This window comes from Mus musculus, chromosome 17 (assembly GCF_000001635.26).
Source record: "Mus musculus strain C57BL/6J chromosome 17, GRCm38.p6 C57BL/6J".
NCBI classification, from domain to species: Eukaryota; Metazoa; Chordata; class Mammalia; order Rodentia; family Muridae; genus Mus; species Mus musculus.
The window spans coordinates 26,858,965-26,886,246 of NC_000083.6; the positions used below are offsets into that span (position 1 = coordinate 26,858,965).

Consider the following 27,282-nt stretch of genomic DNA (forward strand, 5'->3'; position numbering starts at 1 on the left):
ACTCCTGCCTCTCTGTGTGACCCTAACTGGTCCAGAACTAAGTAGACCAGACTGGTCTCAAACTCACTCACAGAAATCCACCTGCCTCTGCCCCCAATGAAAGCATGTGTCACCATGCCCAGCTATGAATATGCTCTTAAAATTTACTTACTCATTTATTTTATGTGCATTGGTGTTTTGCCTCCATGTATGCCTAAGTGAGGATATAGGATTCTCTAGAACCGGACTTACAGACCGTTCTGAGCTGCTGTGTGGGTGCTGGGAGTTAACCCCTGTGGAGGAGCAGCCAGTGCTTGTAACCACTGAGCCATCTCTACAGCTCCATTTTCACTGATTGTTTCTTATTTTTCCTCTGATTTTAAATTTATTTTATCTTTAAAAAGATTTGTTTATGTTTATTTTATATGTATTGGTGTGTTGACTGAGTGCATATCTGCATGAGGGTGTTGAATCCCCTGGAACTGGGGTTACTGACAGTTGTGAGCAGCCATGTGGCTGGTGGAAGTTGAACTCAGGACCTCTGGAAGAGCAGCCAGTACTCTTTAATCCCTGAGCCATCTCTCCAGCCCCTTATTTTTAGTTGAAATAGAATGACATCACTTTCTCCTCTCCGTTTCCTCCCTCTGCTCCCAGATACCTTCTCGTGAATCATTCCTATGTCTTCCTCGAGCCTGATAGCCTTTTTTTCTTTAATCAGTATTGATAAGCCTGTTTTTCTTTGATTATTATTGCTACTCACATATGCTTGTGTGTATGTAATACGTGTATGCACAAATATATAAATAAAAGCACAACCTGCTGAGTCTTGGTGTGTATCAAGGCTACCATTTTACGCTGGACAACCAATAAGGGGCTCGTCTCTTGAAGGGGAAAATGCTTCTCCCAGCAGGCATTAGGTGCCTATAGTTCTTTGTCTAAGGATAAGACCCTGTGGAATTTCCCCTTCCCTGTTAACGTGCTCACTGGTATTGACATTGTTCAGGTCTTCTTCATGCAGCCATCTCTAGGGCAGACTGCTCCACAGCAGGCTTCCTCATATTCTGGCTTTTACCCTCTCTGCCCCCTCTCCCATAATGCTCCCCTAAGCACAGACTCGGGAGCTGTGATATAATGTATCCACTGGGGCATGGCTCCCACAATCTGCTGATTTCTGCAGTGTCCAGTTGTGGTTGTCTGCTGGTTTCCATTTGCTATGAAGAAAGGCTTCTTTGATGAGGGGTGACTGCTACATTTATTGAGCATACATCAATTTTTTAAAAATGGATGCATGGTATTCCCTATCCATAAACCAGAACTTATTAAACTATTTTGTTTTTTTTTAAGATATATTTATTATATGTAACTACACTGTAACTGTTTTCAGATACTCCAGAAGAGGGCATCAGATCTCCTTATAGAGGGTTGTGAGCTACCATGTGGTGACTGGGATTTGAACTTGGGACCTTTGGAAAAGCAGTCAGTGCTCTTAACTGCTGAGCTATCTCACCAGCCCTAAACTATTTTCTGTTGGTAGATATTTAGTGTGTGTCTCTGATCTATCTATTTATCTGTCTGTCTATCTATCTATCATCTATCTATCTATCTATCTATCTATCTATCTATCTATCTATCTATCATCTTTCTCTCCATATAGAGGATTGAACCCAGTGCCTTCTGCCTCTACCACCCCACAACTTTTCCATACCTTCAGAATGATTATCATTTACTGTCTGTCCACATGAGATGTCTGTGAGTGACAATTCTGGGATGTCTGAGAGTACTCTGAGATGCAACAGTGTTCATTCATGAGGGGAGGGCTGGAAGTCAGGTCAAGACTTTGTTTCAGATACATGCTGGGTTCTGGGCTCCAGTCAACCCCTTGTTGTCTCTCAGAGTTGAGAGTATTAGGACAGACATTTGAGATACGGGAGAGAGCAGTCAGTGAGGGGACGACTGCCTGGCTATAGGTTCCATCTCCCCAAAGCTCTTGCTGCTGGCAGAAGCCTTGGGAAGGCCGGTTCCATCCTTGACCACTCATCTCTACCTTGGGGACAGTCTAAGCTTCTGTGACCTGGGGTGAAAGATCCCAGATCCTGTTACTGGCTCCTCTTGGAAGCCTCCACTCTCGGCCTCCCTGCTTCCTGTGACTAATTTCTGAAATCCCTGTGACTGAGAAGGTATAGGATGAAGTTTCCCACTCCTGGAGGGCTCTGGGTCCCAGACTGGGGCTAGGGGGTTTGACGGTGGGTGACAGCTAGGACTTCTGTGTGGTCACATACAATAAATACTTCAAGAGCAGAAGCGGGAACCTTCAGATTGGGTGGCAGCAGCTGTGGGGTACAGGGATAACCTCACTGATGGCTGGTTAGATAGGGCTCTCTCTCTCTCTCCCTCTCTCCCTCTCCCTCTCCCTCTCCCTCTCCTTCTCTCTCTCTCTCTCTCTCTCTCTCTCTCTCTCTCTCTCTCTCTCTCTCTCTCTCTCTCTCTCTCTCATGTTAGACCATTTCAGAAGGCAGTGTGCTCGCTGATGAAAAGGCCATGGTCATTCTCTTAGGAAATCTGCTGGGTCTGGCTCTGACAGTCCTCAGCTGCTCCATAAATCTTCCATCAGTTCCATCCAGCCAAAAAGATGTCATCACCGTTTTCTCCTAGCAACAAGGAATAAAAGGTCAGTAACTCCCCCAGCCCCGCCCAAGACTAAGGAGACAAATGGAAAGTTTTCATCGGGAGGTGCTGGGCTGTTTATGCAGGAAACGATTTGTGCTAGGAAGCCAGCTTAAGTGTGAGAATGGTGATTGCTTTAGGCGCCAGTAGTGCCCTGGACTCTCCCACACTTAACAGACAGAACCTAAGAAGCTTAAAGTTAGAAGAACTATTAGCTGTCATCCAGTACACTCAGATTCAATTCTCAAGACAACAGAATCTGTACTGTAAATAATATGTTTATGCAGCCTCTTGATACATTCAAACAGAAGTACCAAGAGTGGAAAAGGCTCTGGATCCCTCTGACTTCTGCTATCCTGTGTTTAAACTCTCTGTCTGGTGTCTCGGCCAGGGTGTCCCCAACACTGGCTGCTGCTCACAAACTCTTGCCTGGGGAAGCATCAGTATACATTACCATAGTGTTGCTGATTGGTGCCTGACCTGGAGATGGTGAATATTTAAAGTTGCTGAGCCACTTTGGTTGGTCTGTGTGGCTTTGTTGGAGGTAGAATTCGAGGTCGAATTCATCTTGCTTGCACGGATTGTACACACTGAGGGGCTGGCACCCCTTCTGCCTTGGAGCTTGGGAGCCAGTTGTCATTCTTCAGTCTGGTGCCTCAGTGAAGCTCAGGGGCAGCCTGGGGCTTTCAGGCTCTTTGTTGGGGCAGCAGCGGGGAGAGGGTGGCTCCACTGTGTGTGAGCTACCAGATCCTTTGGAACTGGAGTTACAGATGGTTGTGAGCTGCGATATGGGTGCTGGGAATTGAACCAGGGTCCTCTGTAAGAACAACCAGTGCTCTTAACCTCTGAGCCATCTCCATCCCCTTGTCTATTGTTTTAGTTAAGGTTTCTATTGCTGTGAGAAAACATCATAACCTAAAGCAACTTGGAAAAGGAAAGGTTTATTACAACTTACAGTTCCACATCATAGTCTTTTGAGGGCAGGAGCTCAAACAGGGCAGAACCCTGGAGGCAGGAGCTGATGCAGAGGCCATGGAGGGATGCTGCTTACTTGATTGCTCTCTGTGGCTTGCTCAGCCTCTTTCTTATGGAACCCAGGATCACCAGCCCAGGTGTGGCCCCGCCCACAATGGGCTGGGCCCTCCCACATCAGTCACTACATAACAAAATGCCCTACAGGCTTGTCTACAGGTCTGGCATTTTCTTAATTGAAAGTCCCTCTTCCCAAATGACTCTAGCGAATATAAAGTTGACATAAGCTAACCTGGACATGTACAACAAAGGAGGCCTTTGATGAGTGACAGTTGTCAGTGACCCTGTCATAGATTGTATGCCTTATTCCTTCCTCAGTCATCTTTTTTCTATGGTTTTAGACTTTTCTTCAGCATAGTTATTTGACTTCATTCGTGGTTATTTTGGTTCACTTTTGACCCATAGTGGTAGCCAGTTCCAAAATGGTGCCTACTAGCTTCAGTTCCTTGCTTTTCTGAAAGGATCAAAACCACTGGAGAAGAACTGTGCTCTCAATGCCATCCCACAATGCATAGGGCTGACCTGGCAGCCAATGGACGTTGTAGAACGTCTATAAAAAATGACATCAGAGCCCAAGGAATGAAGACACTGTGGCTTCCACTTTGCCCTCTTTTGATGGCTCACTGGGAACAACTGGCTGTCACCTTCTAGGGTACCCAAGCAATCCTGTGGGAAGGACCCCATGTCATAAACTAGACTGATCTTTTTTCATGTGGACCATATTGGAAGTGAACCTTCCAGTTTTGGTTTAGCAAGCCTTCATATGACTGACACATGTTGACAACCTGATCCTAAGCCATATGGTGGTGCAGCTTAGCCGGGTTTCTCTCTCTCTCTCTCTCTCTCTCTCTCTCTCTCTCTCTCTCTCTCTTTCACACACACACACACACACACACACACACACACACACACACACACACACACACACACACCCCTCTTGGGGACATTTGTGGTGCTAGCCGATACATAACTTTCATGTTTACCCCACATTGGCTAACTACTACTTTGCTTGTGGAAGAGCAGAAGCTGGCTTTGCAAGTGAGAACTTCCTGTTTGCCCAACATTTTGCACACAGAATAAATGACAGAAAACATGATCATCTGGCCATTACTGCTAGATGTTTTGAAAATTCCTGGCATTAAGTGATTTACCTCTAATCTGACCTGTTACATCACACAGCCCATCTTCTGACCATATGAACTATGACTATGGTATATCAAGATTAATAAAACAATATGCCACTTATTACATATTCATATCACTGTCAAGGACTCACTGAAGAAGATCCTAGTATCAGCTCTATAGTGTTCAGGTCAGGATGAGTCTGCATATCCCCACCAAATTTCATGTTGAAATTTGAAATTTAATACTCTGAGGTACTACGAGGTGGGACCTTGAAGAAGCAATTAGGTCCTAAGAGCTCTGCCCCCATAAGTGGATTAATCCACTTGTGGATTAATGGATTACTGGGCTAATGGGTTATCTTGAGAGCAGGTCTGTCATGTAAGCCAATTTGGCTCTATTTCTTACCTAGTCACCTCTTACCGTGTGGGTCCATGTTACCTCTGCAGAGTGCCTGCCAGCAAGAAGGGTCTCACCAGATGTGGCTTTTAGACTCTGGGCACCCACCATTAGAGATGAATAGAACTTAATTCTGTATAAACTAGTCACAAGAATTCTGTTGCAGCGCTAGAAAACATCTAAGATGCGTCTTTGAGATGGATTAGACTTAGAGTCTGAGTAACTCAACGTAAATGTGGTTGAAGTTGAGGTCCTAGCATCCCAGACACTCTGCTCTTTAGAGACCCACACTGCCTTTGTACTGTTTCCTCCCAGTGTTCTCTGCCCCCTTCAGCAGCAGGGGAAGGGAACTCCCCTTTCTATTTCAGGACCCTGCTCAACTGTCACCTCCATTGTGCCACCTTCTCTTGACATTCTCAGCCACTTAACAAATATTTATCTAGGGACCAGCCATTGACAAGTTCAGTTTCGAAGTCTGAGGGCTCACCAGGAAAAATAAAACAAACAAAGAGACCAAAAGGAAAACAAGGTTCTTGCGTTTAGGAAGGCGTTCCTGTGGAAGAAAATAAACAAATAGACACCGAGATCATTTGCAAGCCTACTGCCATGGTAGTTGAGTGTTTCCAAGGGGGCAAAGGAAGGAGAGGAGTGAGGGAAAGACCCCAGTGTCTAAGTATATGGCTCAGGCACACAGACTTCCTGGAGGGGAGGGCTTGAAGAAAACCCATGGGTGTGAAGTGGGCTGGGCACGAGGCAAGAAAGCAATGGCTGTCTTACAGGGGGTTAAATGTTAGGCTGTTTGTATAAACATCTAAGTTTCTCTGTCTTTCATCTGTGTTGGGGAGCAAATCCAGGACTTTGTATATGCGAGGCAAGGGCTTTGCACCAAGTCAGACTCAAGTCAGACACTCACCTCTGGACAATTGTCTCCTGAGTCTGCACCTAGGTGGATGGACCTAGAAAGAAGACAGGAAGTTGAAAACCAGTATACAGATGTTTAAAGCCAGAGGGAATGAGTGAAATTAGGCAGAAAGACTGTAGGGGGAGGAGTGAGCCCAGGAACGTAAGCAGGGGGGTTGTGGAGGAGGATGAGGTGGCTCAGGAATGGTCCTATCTTGGCTCAAGTTATTTTTTCCCCTCCTAACTCTGCCATGCTCTATTTTTTGCCCTTGTTGAAAGGGTATGTTCCTCAGCAAGGCTGGGAGTGTCTTGGGTGCAGATCCCACGTCTAATGTTGGTGGTTGCTATGTGCAGTGTGATGCCTGGTCACAGTGGGTGGTCTTAGATAGTAGCTGGTGTCACAGGATCATACAGTTGAATGAAGAGCTGGCGTCAGCCGGAGGTCAGGAATTGTCATCGTGGAGTCCACGCTTCCAGCCCAGTGTGTGTCCCCCATCGGTGGCTATTGGCTCTTGGGTGTTGTATTCCAGACTAGGACCTATGAGAGCCTACAATGGGGAATCCAATTAAGACAGTGGGGTGATGGCTGGAGAGATGGCTCAGTGGTTAAGAGCACTGAACGCTCTTCCAGAGGTCCTGAGTTCAATTCCCAGCAGCCACATGGTGGCTCACAACCATCTGTAATGGGATACGATGCCCTCTTCTGGTGTGTCTGAAGACAGCTACAATGTACTCATATACATAAAAAAAGGCAGTGGGGTGATGTCAAACAGAACCTTTTGACAGAAAATTGAATCTGTGTAATGTGGCAGTTGGTTGAGCCTTAGAATTTGAGCTTTTCAAGACATTAAGGAGCAACTGGGTGAACAGAGCATCAGTGATGGTTATCTGAGGGAAAGTCAGAGCCTCAGCAAGGAGAAAGAAAAACGAGGGACCAGGGATTCCGTTTTATTCAGAAGCAATAAATACCACATCGTATATCTGCTCTAAGTTTTACACATTTTAATTTTTATTTATCTTTTATTATTTTTAAAAAATTTTATTTTTTACATGCACTGGTGTTTTGCCTGTATAATATCCGTCTGAGTGAGAGCACCGCATCCTTTGGAAGCTGAGTTACAGACAGTTGTGAGCTGCCATGTGGGTGCTGGGAATTGAACCTAGGTCCTTTGGGAAAGCAGCCATTGCTCTTAACCACTGAGACATCTTTTTTTTAAATTCTTTAAAATTATTAAATTATCGTTGCTGCTGCTGTATGTCTTCGTGCACATGTACTGTGGCACACGTGTGGAGTCAGCTCTCTTTCCTCCTTTGTGTAGTTTCCGTTACCCACTGAGCCCCACCTCTGGCCCCTGCCTGCATTTTAAACAGAGACTTGTTCTCAACCATGGAGGAGGTGAGGGTTGTGGTGAGCCTTCAGACAGAAGTAGGTCTTCTCTTGCTAGGGAAGGAAAAGGGACTCTGGGAAGAGGGGAAAGGGTGGGGAGATAGCAAGGCATGGGCAGCTTCACAGCCATGTTATCCTCAGGATTTGCATGGGGGGAGACAGAGCAGTAGAAAGACAGAGAGCCACACAACCCTTCTGCCTCTGCTTTTGTTGCTGCTGCTGGACTGTCAACCCTGGTCTAATCCTAGTCTTTTATTTAATTATCTGCCTATCTATCTATCTATCTATCTATCAATCTATCTATCTAATCTATCTTTGTGAAAGGGCCTCTCTATGTAGCACTTGATGTCCTGGAACTCACAGAGATCCTCCTGCCTCTGGCTCCCAAATGGTGGGATTAAAGGCCTGCAGCACCATGTCTGGCTCTGATCCTTGTCTTTTAAACGATATTTTATTACCTACAAATATCTTGTCAGCTTTGCTTTCAGTAGGCTGTTAAAACCACTGCCATTGCTCAGAGTCCTTTTTCTTTTTTTCCTGCTTGGGATGTGTATGGCTTCTCAGATCTGCGCACAATGATGTCTCTGTAGGAAACCTCTCATCACGCCCTGTTTCTATTGCTTGTTGATTGTCTGTCTGCCTCTTTCCTCCCCCCCTCCCCCGACACAGGGTTTCTCTGTGTAGCCCTGGCTGTCCTGGAACTCACTTTGTAGACCAGGCTGGCCTTGAACTCAGAAATCCTCCTGCCTCTGCCTTCAGAGTACTAGGATTAAACACATGTGCCACCACGCTGGGCTGCCTCTTTCCTTAAATGCTCATTTGTATCCGTTGAGACATTTTATTTTCTATTGTGGTTTGAGCATTGTATTTGCAAATGCATAGAATTAATTTGAGGCTCACATAATATGTAAAAGCAAGCAAACAAACAAACAAATCAAAATACACATAAAAAAAAAACAAAAAAATCCAACAACAACAACAAAACAAAACAAAAAAACCCTCTTGATGATTTTTCCTTATTTATACCCTCCAAGGAATTCCCTCAACTCCTATTCGCCCTGTGGCCTCCACTCTTGTCCCACTGCCTCCGCTCTGGTGGGCGAGGCTGCTCTGAGCCACCTAGCTTGCACATAGCAGGTTCCAAGCCTACTGCCGAGTACATGCAGGACCTTGGGTTTTGTCTCCTTATTTGTCAAATGAGAATAAAAATTCTGGCTTCCTTGCCTCCTAGATGATAACAGAGACGGGTGGGATAGTCTGTGTGGAACACGGGACCAACATAAACATAAGGTGCCGCAGCCATTTCCTCTTGATCCTCATCCCAGGACTTTCAGACTCATCCAAACGCTCTTGGAAGGAGGGGGTTGATGTGGGCTCACGGCCTAGGGGTGCAGTGCCCAGAATAGCTGCATCGAGAACACTGAGCTTGTCCCCCCTTCTTCTTTTTTATTGGTTGAGACAAGCCCTTTGCCATGTAGCCTTGGTTAATACATAGCTCACTGTATAGACCAGGCTGACCTTGAGAATCCACATAGATGGCCGTGCTTCTGCCTACGGAGTGCCGGGATTACAGGCTCATGCCACTGCCTCTGGCTTGGAGGTCTCTTGTTCCACTTTCTGTGCAAGCTTGTTGAGAAGTCCAGAGCTCATTGTGTTGAGAAGATCCACCTCACCCCCAAATGCTGGAGATCAAAACTACACCCTTGATATAGATCCTCAGACTTAATTGCTTGGTGTTACTATTTTATTTATTTATGTACTTAGTGATGGTGGCATAGAACCCAGGGCTCTCTGTACTCTGGGCACAAGTAACAACAATGGGCTTTATCCTAGCCCAGCAGTAGTCAGCTCTCTCTCTCTCTCTCTCTCTCTCTCTCTCTCTCTCTCTCTCTCTCTCCCTCCCTCCCTCCCTCCCTCCCTCCCTCCCTCCCTCCCTCTCTCTCTCTCTCTCTCTTACATACACACACACACACTTTTATTTATTTATATTTATGTGTATAGGTGTTTTGCCTGCATGTATGTCTGTGCACCACATTCATGCCTGGTTCCCACAGAGGACAGAAGAACGTGATGGATCCCCTAGGGCCGGAGTTGTGGGTGCTGAGAATTGAAGCCAGCTCCTCTGGAAGAGTAACCAGCATTCTCGACATCTCTCCAGCCCGTTAGTTGCCTCTGAACTCTTCTTACTTCTTTATCCACCTGCTCTTGTTTCAGGAAGGTTCGAGTCATTTCTTTTCACTCAGCGTCTGTGTCTGTAACAGACTCTTGGGAGCATCAGGAAGAAACCTGGGTTAGCCTCCGAGCAAGCTTCCCGAGCCTGGCCTCTCTGCAGCTGGGGCCCCTTCACAGAGGCTTATTTTGGCCTCTGTGAACTGTGCAGAACCAAGGCTGACCCCACTGATCTGTGGATGTGTGGCCAAGACAGGTCCCAGTGCCCTGCCTGGGCTGGGTGTGTGAGGAGAGCCAGTGTTGCAATGTGATGGCATTGTGACAGGGTGAGGGAACGATTGCTGCCTGGGACTTCTAGAGGTGATTAGATTACAACAAAGCTGCCTATAGGGCACAAGAGGAGGGAGCCTCAGCTCTGTGTCCCCCGTCTGCAGTGGAACCCACAGTCACCTGCTGGCCTGAGGCGCTGATTTAGCAACACTGGGTGTGGCCAAAGGGTGCCAAGCCAAGCAGCTCAGTCCACAGTACTCTTGAACGTTTTACATTTCTTTCCTTGTTGTTTTGTTTTTTTTTTGTTTGTTTATTTTGAGACAGTTTTTCTCTGTGTAGCTCTGGCTCTGGAACTCACTCTGTAGACCAGGCTGGCCTCAAACTCAGAGGCCCACCTGTCTGCCTCCCAAATGCTGGGATTAAAGGTGTGTGCCATCACTGCCTAGCTTTCTTTCTTTTTTTAAAGATTGATTGATTGATTGATTGATTGATTGATGTGAGTTTACTGTAGCTGTACAGATGGTTATGAGCCTTCATATGGTTGTTGGGAATTGAATTTTAGGACCTCTGCTTACTCCGGTTAATCCTGCTCACTCTGGTTGGCCTAGCTCGCTTCCCTCAGTTCCTCCTTGCTCCGGCCCAAAGATTTATTTATTATTATACATAAATACACTGTAGCTGTCTTCAGATGCACCAGAAGAGGGCATCAGATCTCATTATGGGTGGTGTGAGCCATCATGTGGTTGCTTGGATTTGAACTCAGGACCTTCAGAAGAGCAGTCTGTGCTCTTACCCGCTGAGCCATCTCGCCATCCTGAAGCTTTTCTTTCTTTCTTTCTTTCTTTCTTTCTTTCTTTCTTTCTTTCTTTCTTTCTTTCTTTCTTTCTTTCTTCCTTCCTCCTTCCTTCCTTCCTTCCTTCCTTCCTTCCTTCCTTCCTTCCTTTCTTTCTTTCTTTCTTTCTTTCTTTCTTTCTTTCTTTCTTTCTTTCTTTCGTTTCTCTAGCCTGGTTGGTTGGTTATTTATTTTTTATTTATTATTTATTATTTATTTATTTATTTATTTATTTATTTATTTATTTATTTGGTGGGGGTGAACTCTGGTGTTTTGCAATACCAGTCCATCTGGTGAGGATTGTCCATCACCTGGCTCTCGGGCTCCTGCTCCTGTGCCCTTCTCATGGGCTCTGTGGAAGCTCAGGCATTCTGAGGCAGGGGCAGTGAGGTTTGGAGCAAGGATCTCAGGTTTCACTTGACTTTTTGCTAGGAGACCTTGAGTCTCTTATTTAGTGTCTGGTTGCTTTTCTCCTTAGACTTGCTATGATCTACATCTCTCAGTTATGAGGACCATGTGGATTGGGTTGCCTGACGCTTCTAGACTAATGTTGGCGCACTTTGAGCACACCCGTGGGTTATTAGCCTTCTCTTCTTATCCTGTTGCTACTGGTCTGTTCTTTTCCTGCTAAATAGTTTGGGGGAAACTCGGTCATCACAAGTAGTTGTGCCTTCACCTCAGGCTTCTGGGGCCCTTGCTGAGGACCTGGAGTGAGGCACTTCCAGCTGAGGTTGAGGAGGGAAGCAGGGTCAGGGGGAGCTCCGGTTAACCAGGGGAGACAGGAGCTGCATCTGAGCCTGCTTCCCTCCACTGCCCCTCTGATATTTCCTGCCCAGGCTCCTTTGGAATAAAAAAATTACCTTACTTTTAATTGCATGTGTATGAGTGTGCTTTTGTGTGTGCTTGTGTGTGTGCGTGTGTGTGTGTGTGTGTGTGTGTGTGTGTGTGTGTGTGTGTGTGTGCACGTGAGTGTAGGTGCCCTTGGAGATCAGAAGTATAAGTTCTCCTGGAGCTGGCGTTACAGGCACCTGACATGGAAACCAAACTTGGATCCTCTCAACCTGAGACATGGCTCTAGTAATCTTTCGTTTGTTTGCTTGCTTTTTGTTTTACGAGGCAGGATCTCTCTACATAACCTGGATGTCCTAGAATTATGTGGACCTGGCTGGCCTCAATCTCACAGAAACAGGCTTGCCTCTGCCTCCTGAGTGCTGGGATTAAAGGTGTCCACTACCACACTTGGCTCTCTAACAATCTCAAAAATAGAGTTTCATTTCTTCTTCCAATACAGAATATACATACATACATACATACATACATACATACATACATACACACACACACATATACATGCATACAATATAACTTTAAAAAAAGATTTATTTATTTAACTTATATGCGTACACTGTAGCTGTCTTCAGACACAATGGAAGAAGGCATTAGCTCCCATTACAGATGGTTGTGAGCCACCACGCGGTTGCTGGGAATTAAACTCAGGACCTCTGGAAGAGCAGTCAATGCTCCTAACTGCTGAGCCACCTCTCCAGCCCTAATGTAAGTCTTAATATTTAATTAAATTTTTATTTTCTGGGGGCTGGTGAAATGGCTCAGTGGGTAAGAGCACCCGACTGCTCTTCCGAAGGTCCAGAGTTCAAATCCCAGCAACCACATAGTGGCTCACAACCACCCGAAATGAGATCTGATGCCCTCGTCTGGTGTGTCTGAGGACAGCTACGGTGTACTTACATATAATAAATAAATAAATATTTTTAAAATTATATTTTCTATTCATATTTTATATAAACATCATATTTCTATTTACAAATATTTTATAAATATATAAACATGTATTTTATATAATGTAGTTTTATATGTAATTAATATATAAAATATTTATTTAAAACATGCTTTATTTTGTTATTATTGATTTTTAAAAAAGATTTTCACTATGTAGTCCAGGCTGTCCAGAAACCTGCAATCCTCCTGCCTCATCTTCTGAGTGCTGAGTTTCCCTGCCTGTATCGTGTGTGTGTGTGTGTGTGTGTGTATGGTGTTTTGCTTAGATGTGCCTGTGCACCCACTGGGCCAGAAGAAGGCATCAGATCTCCCTGATATTAGATTTCCAGATGGTTCCAAGCCTCTCTGTGAGTGCTAGGAATTGAACCTAGATCCTCTGGAGGAGCCGCAAGTGCTCTTTACCGGGTAATCTCTCCAGTCCTGAAAATTCGGTTGAAAATATCCAAACCCTAGTGTAGCTTTTCTTAGCTCTAGGCTGTTTATTTTTATCTAACATATTTTTTCTTTATAATATGTCAATTGCATGGAGTCAGGCTTTTCTTTTTGATTTGATATTTTTAAAAAATATTTTACCCAGAAGGCAGAGGTAGGTGCGTTTCTGAGTTCAAGACTGTTGAAGTTTCCAAAGCGAGTTCGAGGCCAGCCTGGTCTACAGAGTGAGTTCCAGGACAGCCAGGGCCACACAGAGAAACCCTGTCTCAAAAAAAAACAACCACCACCACCACCAAACAACAAAGCAAAACCAACAAAACAAAACAAAAAGCCAAACAAAATGAAAAACTGAAAAAGAAAAACAACCAAAAAATGTATGTATGTATGTATGTATGTATATACTCATTGTGTATGTGAATGTATGGGTGTGAGTGTGTTGCCATGGCTTGTGTATAGAGGTCAGAGGACAACTGGTGGAGACTGGTTCTTAGTCTTTCCTTGTTGGGACAGGTCTCTGCTCTCTGTGCACTTCAGGCTAGCTGGGCATAAACTTCTGGGCAATTCTCGTGACTCCACCTGCCATATGACTGTCAGGATCCTGGGATTACAGCTCCTCACTGCCACATTTGGCTTTTTATGTTGGTTCCGGGAATTGAACTTGGGTTAACAGCCTGGGGTCTGTAGTGTCAGCCACCGAGCCATCTCCCTGGCCCTTTACTGGAAATTTTATTCTAGCCTTGACCCACACAGTTATAGCTGAGCAGTTATAGTCAAGGCAGAAGTGACTGGCCAGGTTCCTCTGAAGAACTCATGTAATGGGGACTTCATGTCAGTGACTATAGACTTAGCAACTAGTAGAAAGCATAAGTCATGTTTATCTGAGCGAGATGCCCATTGCTCTCTGTAATCTTTCTTTAAGTCTGTTTAACTTCATCGAGGTCATATAAGCAGTTTTGTCCTGAGTTTTAAAATAGAATGTAATAATTTGGATATAATGTCATAAACATTTGTTCCATGTCATTAAATGCTTCTTTCAAATTTGACCTTGAGGGTTGAGCTTGCTCTGGTGACCTATGGTGACACACAATGTCATGGACCCTCTTTGGACACAGCCTCTATCTTCAGAGGGCTGATGGGATTCTGAGACTGGCCAGCTGTCTGCTCATTTGCAGCTTGCAACTTGGGGCCCTGAGCTTTGTGCAGCTCGTGTTTGCTTTGCACTGGGTACTTATAGTCTCATTAGAGAAAGAGGGCATGGTGGCTCTCCTTTATGCATGGTTAGGAAACGTGTGTGATAAAATTATATGAAATGTCATGAGCACCCCAAATCCAGTGTTGTGTATAGTTAGTATGCTCCCCTCAGAATCAGAAAGTGGCTTGTCAGAAACACATCAGGGGTCTTGTTCCATGACACTCCTAGACTTCATGAGGGTGACAAATGTTTCCTGATCACGTTCCTTCTGGTTTGTACTGGGCTGTTCCTCTCACTTTCCCCAGACCTCCAGAGGCTTCTAACAGATTCTGTAAGAGATCAAGTATCTTGGGTGTTCCCAGGAGAAATAATTCCGTGACCCGGATCCCACCCTGCTTCTGCACTCCTTGTGGGTGTGCCTCATGACATTTTCATGCTGCAGCTCTGGCCAAGCTGCTCCATGGCCAGCCATGATGTCTGCCCTCCTTGTCTGAAAGCGTGTGGCTCAGGAGGGACTTGAGTGCTCAGAATGCTTTTGGGAGCACAGCTGGGCCGTCAGGATGAAGCTCAGAGTGTGTGAGGAAAGACACGAGCCTCAGCTGGACATGGCTTGTCCGTCACCGGCAGCTAAAGAGCTAAAGGGTGCACGAGCAGAGCAGAAGCTCCTGAGCATCTGTGCCAGCCTGTGAGCCCTCATTATTGGTTTGAACAAGATGGCTGAGCACAGCCAAGCCTGTTGGCTTCTTCCAGAGGGCCACAAGCCATCTTTGGAATGCCATGGGTTAGCACTTTGAGTAGGCGGGACACTAAAACTGAGCCCATACGCTTGGTATTGGCAGCCACAGATGGACCATCCCTGTCCTCAGTGCCATAATGAGACCTGGTTGGCCCAAAGCTGGAAGCCAATGATGTGCCAAGTGACTATTAATATCCAGAAGCAAGAGGCACAGGTAAACTCCATGGGCAGGACTTTTTGCTGCTCAAGCACGAGGACCTGTGATCGGATCTTCGATATCCACCTAATCAGGCACATATGCCTATGACCCCAGCACTGGGGTTTAGAGACGGGAGGATTGTTGTGGCTTGCTATTGTTGTGGCTTGCTAGCCAGCCAGCCTAGACAAAAACCATGAGACCCTCTCTCAGGGGACTAAGGAGACACTTCCTCTGGTCTCTATACACAGAGTTAAAAAAAAAACAAGCCAACCAGCCTCCAAACTTGGATCAATGTGTACTGTATCCTCACTTGTCAACACTAAGAGCAGGAAGATCCAGTTCTCGATGGAAGCTCAGATTTTTCATAGAGCTTCTAGAAAAATCATCTTTCTCCCAGAAGAGTGGTGATTAGAGGTGTTTTTCATCAGGTCCCTTTCTTCCAGTTGCTCTTTCTCCTCCTGCTTTATTCTGGCTTAGATTCTCAGCCCAGGCCACCCAGGGGCAGTGGGCCACGGATGGGGGCAGCCCCGCAGCTGCTTCCTCCAAATTCTCTGGGATTCCATGCCGGGCGGGCGCTGGGTGATTACACCACTGTTAACTAGGATTAGCTATTTTCGCTCCCTGTATTTATATCATGGAAGCTGCTGTGTGATGCTGCCAGATGCCAGCGTGGGCAAAATGCCCTTCCTCCTGCACGCACCTGCTGCTCTGCTAATGCCCAGCAAGGTGGCAGTTGGTCAGGAACAGACCTGCCAAACTCATATCCCCCTTCCCAAATGTCCGGAGTGGTGACCTGAGCCACGGGCCTAGTCCCAGCTTGGTAGTGACAGACAAAGGCTGCAACGGACTTGGGGGAGGTAAGGGTGGAGGGCTGGCAGCAGTCCCTGTTAGAAGATGCCTGTCACCTCCCTAATCCCCTGAAGTCTTCAAGTCTAGGAGCCCTCTTGCCGGTCTCACCCCTGCTCTACCCTGACACACTCTTTGTGTGTCTTCCAGTTTGCCTGTGAAGCCTGGAAAGGCCAAGTGCCTCGGAGTCCTGAATGGAAATCTTCCGAGACCATCCTGCCTCTGCTTGCCTAACCTTTGTTAGGTGGAGATCTCTCCCTTCTACCCTGCTTGTCAGCTCAGCTTGCAGGACATGGAAAAGCTTTCTGGAAGGGAGAGCTTGCTGTGTGAGGACTGCATGGCACGGCCCAGGGAAGGATAAGCCAGAGAGTGAGTGGCCTAGAGAGCAGGGCACTGTTTCAGTGAATCTGAAGCCGGCCCCACCACACCAAGCCAGGTGTCTTCTTTGTGCCCGAGAAGGCTGCTTGCTGATTCTTTTTCTTCCTGGCAAAAATGGATAATGCTGAGCCTTACTACATCAGCAACCCACTGCAGATGAGTCTCAGGAATGCCGCAGATCCACTCGGCCCCAGACCCAGAAAACCTGCTGAGGGCTTGGGGTGGGTTTCTGCAGTGGCCTGCCAAACCTCTGTGCTCAGTGGACTCTGTCTCTCCCAGAGTCCTTCTCTGTTGTCATCTCTCTAATTTATTTCCATATGTGTGTAATGGTCACACATATGGGAATAAATTAGCCTTCCTAGGTATATTTAAAAATGAAAAATTTTAGGGGTCAGTGAGGCTAATAACCAGAGCTCTAGTTCCAAGGTGGCAGGGAAGGCCCAACTTCGAAAAGTTGTACACACACGCGCACACACACACACACACACACACACACACACACATTAAGACATTGTAATTTAAAAAGTTAGGGCTTAAGACAGGAACAGCGCCCTCATGCAAAGTGTTTGAGGCCAGAAGCACTGCAGACATTTTTGGTGTGGTGATGGTGGATTTTGGAATACTCACATGGACTTTCCTGGATGGACATTCTTACGATAGAAAATGCCCTCAAATCTGAAACTATTAAAATTTAAGTTTTGGATTTTGAGGCATTTTTAGAATGAATAATTTTGTATTAGGAACACTTAGCTTCTTGTATTTAGAGACATATAAAAGTAATAAAGATAAACATTAAATAAACACACTTATTGAAACACGATTTTTTTTAACCCCAAATGTTTATTTTCCTTGTCCCATTGAAGATAATCTAAGAAATCATGGATTTGAGGTTTAGATTAATATAATGGACTTAATATAATTCTTCAAATGCAGCAGAAAACATCTCATGGTTCATCATGGTGGAAGGCAGGGAGGTGCCACACACCGTCCCATTCCTTCCTACCATGAACAGTTTAAAAGAGCCTGTTAATCCCTGCACCCAGGAGGCAGAGGCAGGAGGATCTCTGTGAGTTCCAGGACAGCCAGGGCTGCCCAAGGAAACCCTGTCTCATGAAACAGAAACAAAAACAAACAAAAATGTGAAAGACTGACAGATTCTGGTCTGAGTGAAAGAAAGCCAAGCTTGGGGTGTAGCTCAGTGATTGTGTGTGTGCCCAGTGTGTGCAAGGCTCTAGCTTCTGCCTCAATACAGGAAAAGAAAAGGCAATTTAGGAAAATGTGGGGAGTCAGGTTTAGTGGGAGGTGGGGCGGGGGTGAAGAGGCTTTGCTACTGTGGTCGTCGGCGTGGATCGACCCCAAAGCCTTGAGCATTCTAGCAAACATTTTCTACCACTGCATATCCTGAGTCCCAAAGAAGCTTCTTGGTGGATAGAAAGGAGGGCAGCGTTATACATTTGGGAAAATTCAATTCTTAGAGAGAGGGTTGGGGAGGGAGAGAGGGAGAGAGAGAGAGGGAGAGAGGGAGAGGGGGAGAGGGAGAGGGAGAGAGGGAGAGGGGGAGAGGGGGAGAGGAAGAGGGAGAGAGGGAGAGGGGGAGGGGGAGAGAGAGGGGGAGAGGGAGAGGGGGAGAGGGGGAGAGGGAGAGGGGGAGAGGGAGAGAGAGAACTAGAATCTCCTCTCTTAGTCAGTTTTCTCTTGCACAACATCATAGTCTGGGTAAATATTTAAAGAAAAGAGGTTTTCTTGGGCTTGGTTTCCGGAGATCCAAACTTGAGGAGCTGCAGGCAGTTATGGTGGACTCTGGGTTCATCATGGTGGAAGGCAGGGAGGTGCCACACATGGTCCCATTCCTCTCCTCTGGTACTCGGTTATGCTTCCTTCCCACCATGAGCTTTTACGACCCCAATCCACCCACAAAGGAAACCTCTGAACACCACAGTGCAATTACATTTCTGCCTTGGTATCTCACAGGGCTGGGGCAGGGGACATTTGACTCTGGCTTGCTTTACGAGAGGAGCTATGTCTAAACCACAGCACCTCTGTCCATGAAGACAAAGACCGTGCCTTTGACAAGTCACCTTAAGTCACAAACATGACTTCCTGGCCCTTTCTGTATGAAGGGGGAATTGGGGAGGAGTAGGCTGAGCAGAGAGGCCACCTGGTCACCTTTGTAGCCTCCCCTGGCATGCTGGGAGCCTTTGCACTGCCATGTGTGCACCAGAGGGTAGCGAGGCCTGAGCTGCAGTTGTGGGTTCCCACACAGACGGAGGAGAGCTATTGGACCGAAGGGCTCATGTTGCCTGGTAGTGCAGCATGCAGGGGCCACAGCTGAGTCAGAGCATCTATGACAGTTCTTCTCTCGAAGCTTTTTGACACAGCATGAACACTTTTATAACTTGGAGTTTTTAAAACTACATTATTTCTTTGTATGTCTAGACACACGTGCTGTAGTATGCACGTGAAGAATGACACCCCACACACACACCACGTATGTCCTAGGGATTGAACCCAGGCTGCCAACCTTGGCAGCAAGTGGGCCAGCCCTCTGAGCCATCTTGCTGGCTGGTGGAGCATGTCACACAGCTGAGAACATTCCTGGGCTGCATATACCATGCCCGCCCTCCTGGGATGGTTAGCACTGTTGATGAGATTGAGAACCGCCATGGAAACATGTCTCTGGGGATGAAGGGGTTAACCGAGCAGCAGAACCCCATCCTGGATGTGTCCAGATCCACTGGGGTCTTGAACCAAATAAAGAGGAGAGACCAATGGAGCTCCAGTGTGATCCGTATGGCCAGCCGCCTCCCATCCCTGACGCCATGACAGACTGCACTTCAGGCTGTGGGCAGGGCTACACTCTCCCTCCAGGAGACTGGAGTTTGGTCAGAGCAAGGAGAAGAGCAACCAAGTCCCCCCATCCCAAACTCTTTTTAGAAAATTAATCAAGATTGCCAAGTTCCCCGTCTTGATGCATTAAGAGTTCTTCTTTATTGCTAAAAATAACGTTGTTTTTAATATCTTAGTCCATACAGAAAAATGTTTTCTAAATATAGATTCTCAGAAGTAGGAACACTGGGGTGACGTGTCAGAGATGGAATGCTGGAGACTGCCTTTTGTGTAACTGGCAACATCTGCGTACACGCACACACACACACACACACATGTATGTATGTATGTATGTATGTATGTATATTAACTCAGGCAGAGTATTCTTTACCTGAAAAAGACTCTTTTTGTTATTAAAGGGTATTTGTTTTATTTTTACATTTTTCTTTTATGTGTATGGGTATTTTACCTTCATGTGTATCTGTGCACAGTGTGTGTGTGTGTGTGTGTGTGTGTGTATGCATGCACACATGCATGCATTGCCCGTGGAGGCCAAAAGAGGGCACTTGATCTCCAGCGCTAGAGGAGCTAGAGCTGTAATTATTTGTGAGCTGCCGACATGTGGGTCCTGGGAACTGAACCCAAGTCCTCTGGAAGAGCAGCCGGGGCTCCTAACTGCTGAGCCATTTTGCCAGTAGTATTTTATTTTCGAGCAGGCTGTCCTCAAAGTCACAAAGATACGACTGCTCCTGGAGTGCTGGGATTAAAGGTGTGTGCCACCATCCCAGCTTTTTCTTGGTCTTTCTGTTTGTGGGGTGTTTTGTTTTGTTTTGGACTGCTGTGACAGCCCTTTTCCTTTCCCTATCCTTGCCATTCTGAAATTCAGAGTCATGTTTCTTTCATTTAAACTTTGAGGATTATAAAGTCTGGAAACACACTGTGCACAGCTTCATGGCATTTTCTTGTGTTGTCTACTCTCATTTCCCTTAGACCTTCTTATCCATCCTCAAATGAGAACTTCTGGGACTCCCAGTGCTTGGCTTTTCCATTCAGTTTCCCAAACTGACAATCTCACTTCTTTGCAACCGTTCTTCACTCGTGGTCATTTCTGTGACTTTTTATTCTTTAATCCTTTGAAACACCCTGTGTCCATTTTTATATTGAAAGATTTGTTTACTCTAGGGACAATTAAACAAGAACGTTTGCTGGGGTGACGGTTAAGAGCGCTGGGTGCCATTCCCAACACCCACGGAGCAGCTCACAACCATCTATAACTCTAGCCCCATGGGATCCAATGCCCTCTTCTGGCCTCTGTGGGCACTGCATGCACACGGTGCACAGACATGCACAGAGCAGAACAGCCGCACACATAGAATGAAAATAAATAAATAATATTAGAAGGTTTTTCTTTTCTGAGTAAATTCTTGTTCATGGCTGCTTTGCTTGTGTTATGATGTGTGACCCTGGTTCAGTGGGAGCAATACTGTTCCTTCCTGCTCACACATCAGTGGCTGTAACTCAGCATTTTCCAGTGAGCCCTGCATTGTGTCTATCTGCTTGGGTCTCATTATCCAGGAGACCTGTTCTGGTCTCTTTCATGGTGTCTAAAGGGGCCAGCAGCCACTGACTTTAGGTTCTAACTGGGAGCACAGGAAGTAGATTGGAAGCTCTATTTATTTTTAAATAGTAGATAATTCTCATTCCATTAGGGCCACCCTCTCTAAGGCACACACAGTTAGGTGACTTTCAGTGGACTTTCAAAGTTGTATGACCACTGCTGCTGCCTAATGTGGCACATTTTCACTGTCCCAGAGACAAACCCGTACCATTAGGCACCCCTCCTTACTCCACCCCCGGCCGCTGGCATCCACTTATCTACTCTTGGATTTGACTATCTTGGAATTCATATAAATAGCGTCATATGATACGTGCCTTTGTGTTTGGCCTTTCTCTTGGCACATTTTCAGAGCCCATCTCTGTTGTGGCACATGGTCAGTGCTTGGCTTTTTAATTACTTCATAATATTCCATTTTAAGTATAGATCAAATTTGGTTCATCCATTTAAGTTAGTTTTTGGGGGGGTGGGCGGGGAAATACTTTTAACCTTCACTGTGTGGGGAATTACAAGAATAATAAATTAAGTCATATATTGAACCAAAATTTCCTTTGTACAAAGTATTAAAATACAATTGCATTTCTAAAATGAAATCATAGCTGTACAGTTGCAGTCATTAAGGAAGCTAAAAGCTACACAGTAAAGAGAAACATCAGTGGAGCAAATGAGCGAATGAAGGCACCCCTGAATTCCCCAGTTCTGTTGAGCATCAAACCCACCAATCTTTTAGTTCCTTTCTTGTACGTTATTCTGTATCCACTTTCTCTGCATCTGATTAAATCGCTGATTAGGTTCTCTTTAATTTTTGGTATGACATCACCACAAATATATATCATTGGCTGATGCTTTGGGAGTTGAATGTCTTTCTGGGTGCTCACTGTTAGTGCCTCTGCAGTTCAAAGAAGCATCCCCTTTCCGTGCACACAAACATTTCTCTAAGTTAGTTATTTTTTATCACTGTTGTAACAAAATACTCAACAAAAAAAAACACTCCAGGAAGGAAGAGTATTGAAAGATATTTGATCACACTTTGAACCCCAAGATTGCATTATTTATCCAAAAACCCTGTCTAGTTGTGGTGTCATTCAGTCCTTAGCACACACCTCTAATCCCAAACAATGAAGGTAAGGTTAGTTTAACCATGTTTAAAAGTGATATCTAATTGAGTGTCAGACAAAGTGATGAATCAGTGAAAGATTTGACAGCATAGGATACCCCCAACCCTCAGAGAAGAGAGGGGAAAGGGAAGCTACTTGAGAAAGCAGTGCAGAGAGAGAGAGAAAGGAAGGAGGCAGTTTTAAGGAGAGAGTTTTACAGAGTCAGATTGAAGAGAGAAGAAGCTAGACACAGCTAAAGACAGAACAAGCCAGAGAATGGGTAGGAGCTAGAAGATTAGAATAGATTGCCAGAGTTAGTTTGTTGGGAAGGCCTGGTAGCAGGCATGGGAGGCACCTGCACACACTGAGTCCACAGCTGGGGAGTGGCAGGAGATGAAGGCTGACCCTCTGTTTGCTATTTTCTTTTCATCCAATCCAGGGGCTCAGCCAAGGAATGGAACCACCCCCATTCAGGGTGTGTCTTCCATGCTTAACTAAACCGTTTCTCATGGAATTGTTACTATGGTGACTCTAAATCCAGTCTGGTGGCACATGCCTTTAATCCCAGCACTCAGGAGGCAGAGGCAGGCAGATTTCTGAGTTCGAGGCCAGCCTGGTCTACAAAGTGAGTTCCAGGACAGCCAGGACTACACAGAGAAACCCTGTCTTGAAAAAGAAAAATCAAATCCATGGTCAATATTAGCCATGATAACCCTACCCCTCCACACTTAAACATCACTTCATGTCATGATCTTCTGCCACTTTCGGTTCTGAGAGTCTTGTTTTCATCTCAAAATGCATATGCATTTAGTTTGTCTCTAAAAGTTCTTGGAATCTTTGACAGTCTCACACTGTTGAGAAGTCCAAAACTGAAGGCATCTTCTGAGCCACAAGGCAATCTCTTAGCTGGCCGTGAAGCCTATAGAAAGCAGTTATACACGCCTAAAGATCGTGGTGAGGCGTGCACATGGCACATGTGCATCCCAAAGGCGTTTGCTCAGCAAATATTCCCCTGCTACCTTGTCTGGGTGCTGCGTTATGCACTGGGGGATCCTGTGGTATAAAGGCACCCACTCTAGGGATCTTACCCATTAGTTAAACTTCACTCGTTACTACTGAAGCTAGTCCTGGGCACTGTTCTCCACTGGCTTGTGGGAGAGAGGGAGGGAAAGAGGGAAGGAGGGAGGGAGGGAGGGACTGTTCTGGAACAGCCCTCTGGTTCCTTATTAGTTACTCTGGGACAATGTTCCTGACAGAAAGAACTTCAGGGGCAAAGGCTCATGTGGGCTTTTGGTGGAGAGACATCTTGGTTTATCACAGGAAGGAGGAATGACACTGGGCACCCATAGCAGGGACTTTTCGGTGACTCCTTTTCTCATGATGGCAGGCAGGAGGCAGAGAGCCTGGGTGGGAACCAGAAGTAGGTCTGCCCCTCAGGGGTTAGTTCCTATTGATCCACCTCACCAATCAGGTCTTATCTGCAAAGGCTCATGGTCTTCAATGGAGGAAACCTGGTGTTATAAATTGTGATTTAAACTTTTTCCAGCAGATATTCATACCCATGGCATAAAATGGAAGGTTTTCAAACAATCCACACACTCTCCACTGCATTCTACGCCATCTCTGTGTTGCTTGGAAAGTCTGGGTAAATACTTGTTGCTTTGTGTTGTTCAGCCTTGTACATACTTAGTGCAGACCCAATTTCCCCAATGTCCTTGGTCCCCGCTTGTGAATATGCAGATATTGGTTTGATGTGCAGACCTGGGACCTCTGGCACAAAAGGTTGCCTGAGATTGAGACCTGGGGAATAGGGAGCTGACAGGGTGGGGGTGGGGGCACTTAGCTCAGACTTGGAAGAGGGCTGAGTTCTCCAGAGACCTCCCCACATGGTCCCAGACCACTAAGTTCAGAGAGAAAGGTGACCTCACATTTTTAATAATCTCTGGCATGGAGCTGGTTCCCTAGGGCCCGTGAGAGATGGATTGTAAATCTTTGGGCCATTGTCCCAATGCCTGGCTTTGTCTGAGTCATGGACACTATTCTGTGATAACCACTGGTATGGGAAGCCATGGTACTGGGCTAAGGCTTCAAGACAGGCTCACATGGGAGTGTAGTGACTCAGACTTGTTTTCTGGGTAATTCTTAGTTCCAGAATGTACTGGGAAAAAGTCTGTTTGGCCCAGGAACCCTGAGGACAGAAACCAGGACCAGACATAGGAAAGGCTAGGCTAATGAATCTAGGGGAGAGATATATGAAATGTCACCAGTTCATCACATTACAAAAGGTTACAAACTCAACTTGTTTGTTTGAGAAGGATTATGCTATAAGGCCCAAGGTGATCTTGAACTTGGCGTCCTCCTGCCTCTAGTCTCGTGTGCTATGGGACTCCAGGCTATACCACCACAATTGGTTTTCAACATACACTTTTATATCTTTTCTTCCTGTCCCATGTTCTGTCACCGTAAGATGATAGAGGTCCAACCAAGTCAGGGAAGTGGCCTGACCCAGCTGGGTGCCTGTGTCCTCTCTGGACTCTTGGGATATGCTGAGTGGTATAGAGACACAGGGGCCAGGAAAGGGAGGATGGAACGCCTTGGGGATGTTAGCAGGAAAGGAGGCCAAGGGCGGAAATAGAGCCTGAGGAGGATGTGTGTCACAGCAGCTGGACTTAGCCAAACATTTTGGGAAGCCATTTCTAATAATGAATGTCTTCATGAAAGAACAAGCCACCTGGTGCAGCCCGGGTGCCATTTGCAGTTTAAGCTGTGGCTGGGAGTTTTAGGGATGTTGGATTAAGTTGTGTTTGCTTGGGTGTCAGTGTCAGCCTTAGTACTGAGAAACCACGTGACTTCTAAAAACCGCTCTCTGTAGCCTTGGGGTTCATGCTTGAAAGGTGAAAGGCGCCACCTTCTAGGCATTAGGCAAGTCCACCGGGTGACACTGTGTGTCCTGTGACACTGTGTGTCCTGTGACACTGTGTGTCCTGTGACACTGTGTGTCCTGGGCTATGCTCAGTACCTAATTAACCAGACTGCCTAACACAGAGCAAATATTTACCATAGGACACAAGGATCAGGGGACTGAAGGCTGTACAAGTGAAGACCTGAGACTTCGGAGCTCAGGAGCGCTCTTTCTCTCTCTCAATCTCTCTCTCTCCACTTTCCCCTCTTCTTTTCCCTCCCTTTGAAATGCAAAATTTCTATAGTCTTTTTCCCAGTTACCATCCCCTGGGAGCCTCTGGAGACCATTTGATGAATGCTGACCCACAGGATTGTCTTCTTCACACACAGGGGACACCCTTGCCAGCACAGCGGGCGTTGTAGTGGCATTATGGGCAACCCTACATTTCCTCCAGACAGCGAAAGGATGCTGTGAGCTTAAAGCAGAATCTAGAGAGGAAATGCCCCTGCTATTTCCCTTAGCAGTTTGTTTTGTTTTTCAAGACAGGGCCTCGATGTATAGCCCTGGCTGTCCTAGAACTAGCTCTGTAGACCATGGAACTCACAGAGATCTGCCCACCTCTGTCTCCTAAGGGGTTAAGGGTATGCGGCAGCACTGACTGGCCAGCAATTCAGCTTTTATTGCTACCTAGCCTACTTATCCCAGTAAGCCTTCCTCTTGGGGAGTGTGTATTCTCTAGATAGACACACTTTCCGAGTTTTTCCAGCCGCTTTCCTCAGTGTGCTACAGCTCTTTATCATTATAGCGTTACATACTCCAGTAAGCACGTTTGACTTGCCTACCTGTGTCACTTATTTTTTTTTTTTTAATTTTAGAGACAGGGTCTCCTGTAGCCCAGGGTGGCCTCCATCTTACTGTGATGCTAAGGATGAGATCTTGTTCTGAGCTTTCTGACTGCCCCTCCTGAATGCCACTAGACCCCGTTCACTTGGTGCTGGAAACAAACCCAGGGCCCCTTGCATACTGTGAGCACCCTGCCCAGTGAGCTATCTCTCCAGTCCCTTGTGGCCTTTCAACTTCCCTCGCAGGCCGACGGCTCCCTCAGGCAGTCTCTGCCTTAATGTTTGGCAATTTACTAGTTTATTTCCAAGAGCCTGCCTGTTCCCAGCCAACAGCATTCTTGGGCTCAGAGAATTCCCCATCTTTGTTTTGCAATGAGGGAGACGGCGCGAGCTTTTCCTTTCTCTGGAGTTGCTCTGTGAGTGTCAGGAGCAGGCTGGCTCAGTTTATCTAGGATTTGACAGTCAAGGCTGGGAAAGCCAAAAAGATAGGTTGTCGTCCAAAGCACAATGTCGCCGACCTTTGAGAGCGCGTAGGAACTGCAGGGCTGGGAGGCGGGGCCTGTGCCACGGGGAGGGCGTGGCGATGAGGAGAAGACCGCTGTCCCTATCGGTTTGGAGATGGGTCTGGGAAAGCTAGGCAGCAGTCCCCAAGCTGCTGCTGGTCTCGCTTTAGTTTCGTTTTTAAAAATTCTACTCATATATCTAGTTTATTTCGTTCTGTGGACAGGGAAGCCGGGTGGGGGTGTGTAATACCCACCACGTGGCTGTCTTTTGCTGGATGGCTTAAAGGCATCAGTGCTAACTTTCATAGCAAAGATATTGCAACTGCTGTCTAATAAACGGAAAACCTAAGGCCCAGAGATACCCAGTCACTGGCCCAAGGTCACCCTAGTATCAGATGCAGATGGTTTGAATGGAGCTTTGGTGCTTTCTAACCTTGTCCTGTTTGCTATGTCAGGGCCATCTCCAACAAGACTGTCAGAAAAATGAGGAGCAGAGCCCAAGATGATTGGAACATCCTTTGTGACCCGAGAACCCTGCTACTGTTCCCAGAGCTCTGCCCCTTGACCCTACTGAGGCTCCAACAGACTGGCACCAGGTAGGTACCAAGGCGGCCAGGGCCCCATGCATCCTGGTACCTCAAGGGCAATATTAAGCAATCACAAGGTGCCAGCTGTCCTGTGGCTCAGTTGTGTCTCCCACCCCAGTACCGAACTATCCTCTTGGTAGCAACGTGTGCTTAAAAAACTCAGAAAGTAAGCAAAGGAAAGGCAAGCAAATAAAATTTCCATATTCTTACATCCCAGATATCATCACTTTGCCGCCGCCGCCGTCATCATTATCAGTAACAAATGATAGAATGCATTTAAATGGCAAAACAGTTACCTCAATATCACAGCAAGCAGAAAAAAGAAATAACTTCCTGGGAGTCCTTCCAGAATTTTCTTCAGTCATGGACCTGGGGACATATATTTAAAATACGCCTGTTGGACCGCACTGGGAGCACCTCATGTCTTCGGTTTTTCTCCCGCGACGTTTGCGGGACCCTGTCCCAGCACAGTTGCCTGGGAAGAGCATGCCACATCGGTTTTCCCGATTTTCTTCCGCATTCGCCGACACGTGAGTTCCACGCTGAGCACGTGGGTCCTAAGCAGCACTGCTAGAG

The 27,282-nt window shown here is 46.3% G+C and overlaps 1 long non-coding RNA gene and 1 pseudogene across 1 annotated transcript; both read right to left on the reverse strand.

Annotated features, from left to right (window-relative positions):
* Positions 1 to 1,212: 1,212 nt before the first annotated feature.
* Gm17382 (predicted gene, 17382) lies at positions 1,213 to 27,282 on the reverse strand. Its single transcript, NR_168075.1, has 3 exons — positions 27,003 to 27,282; positions 6,110 to 6,152; positions 1,213 to 2,627 (listed from the first exon to the last, which is right to left on the reverse strand). It is a non-coding gene; the product is annotated as a predicted gene, 17382 (long non-coding RNA).
* Gm29819 (predicted gene, 29819) lies at positions 21,250 to 21,708 on the reverse strand (annotated as a pseudogene).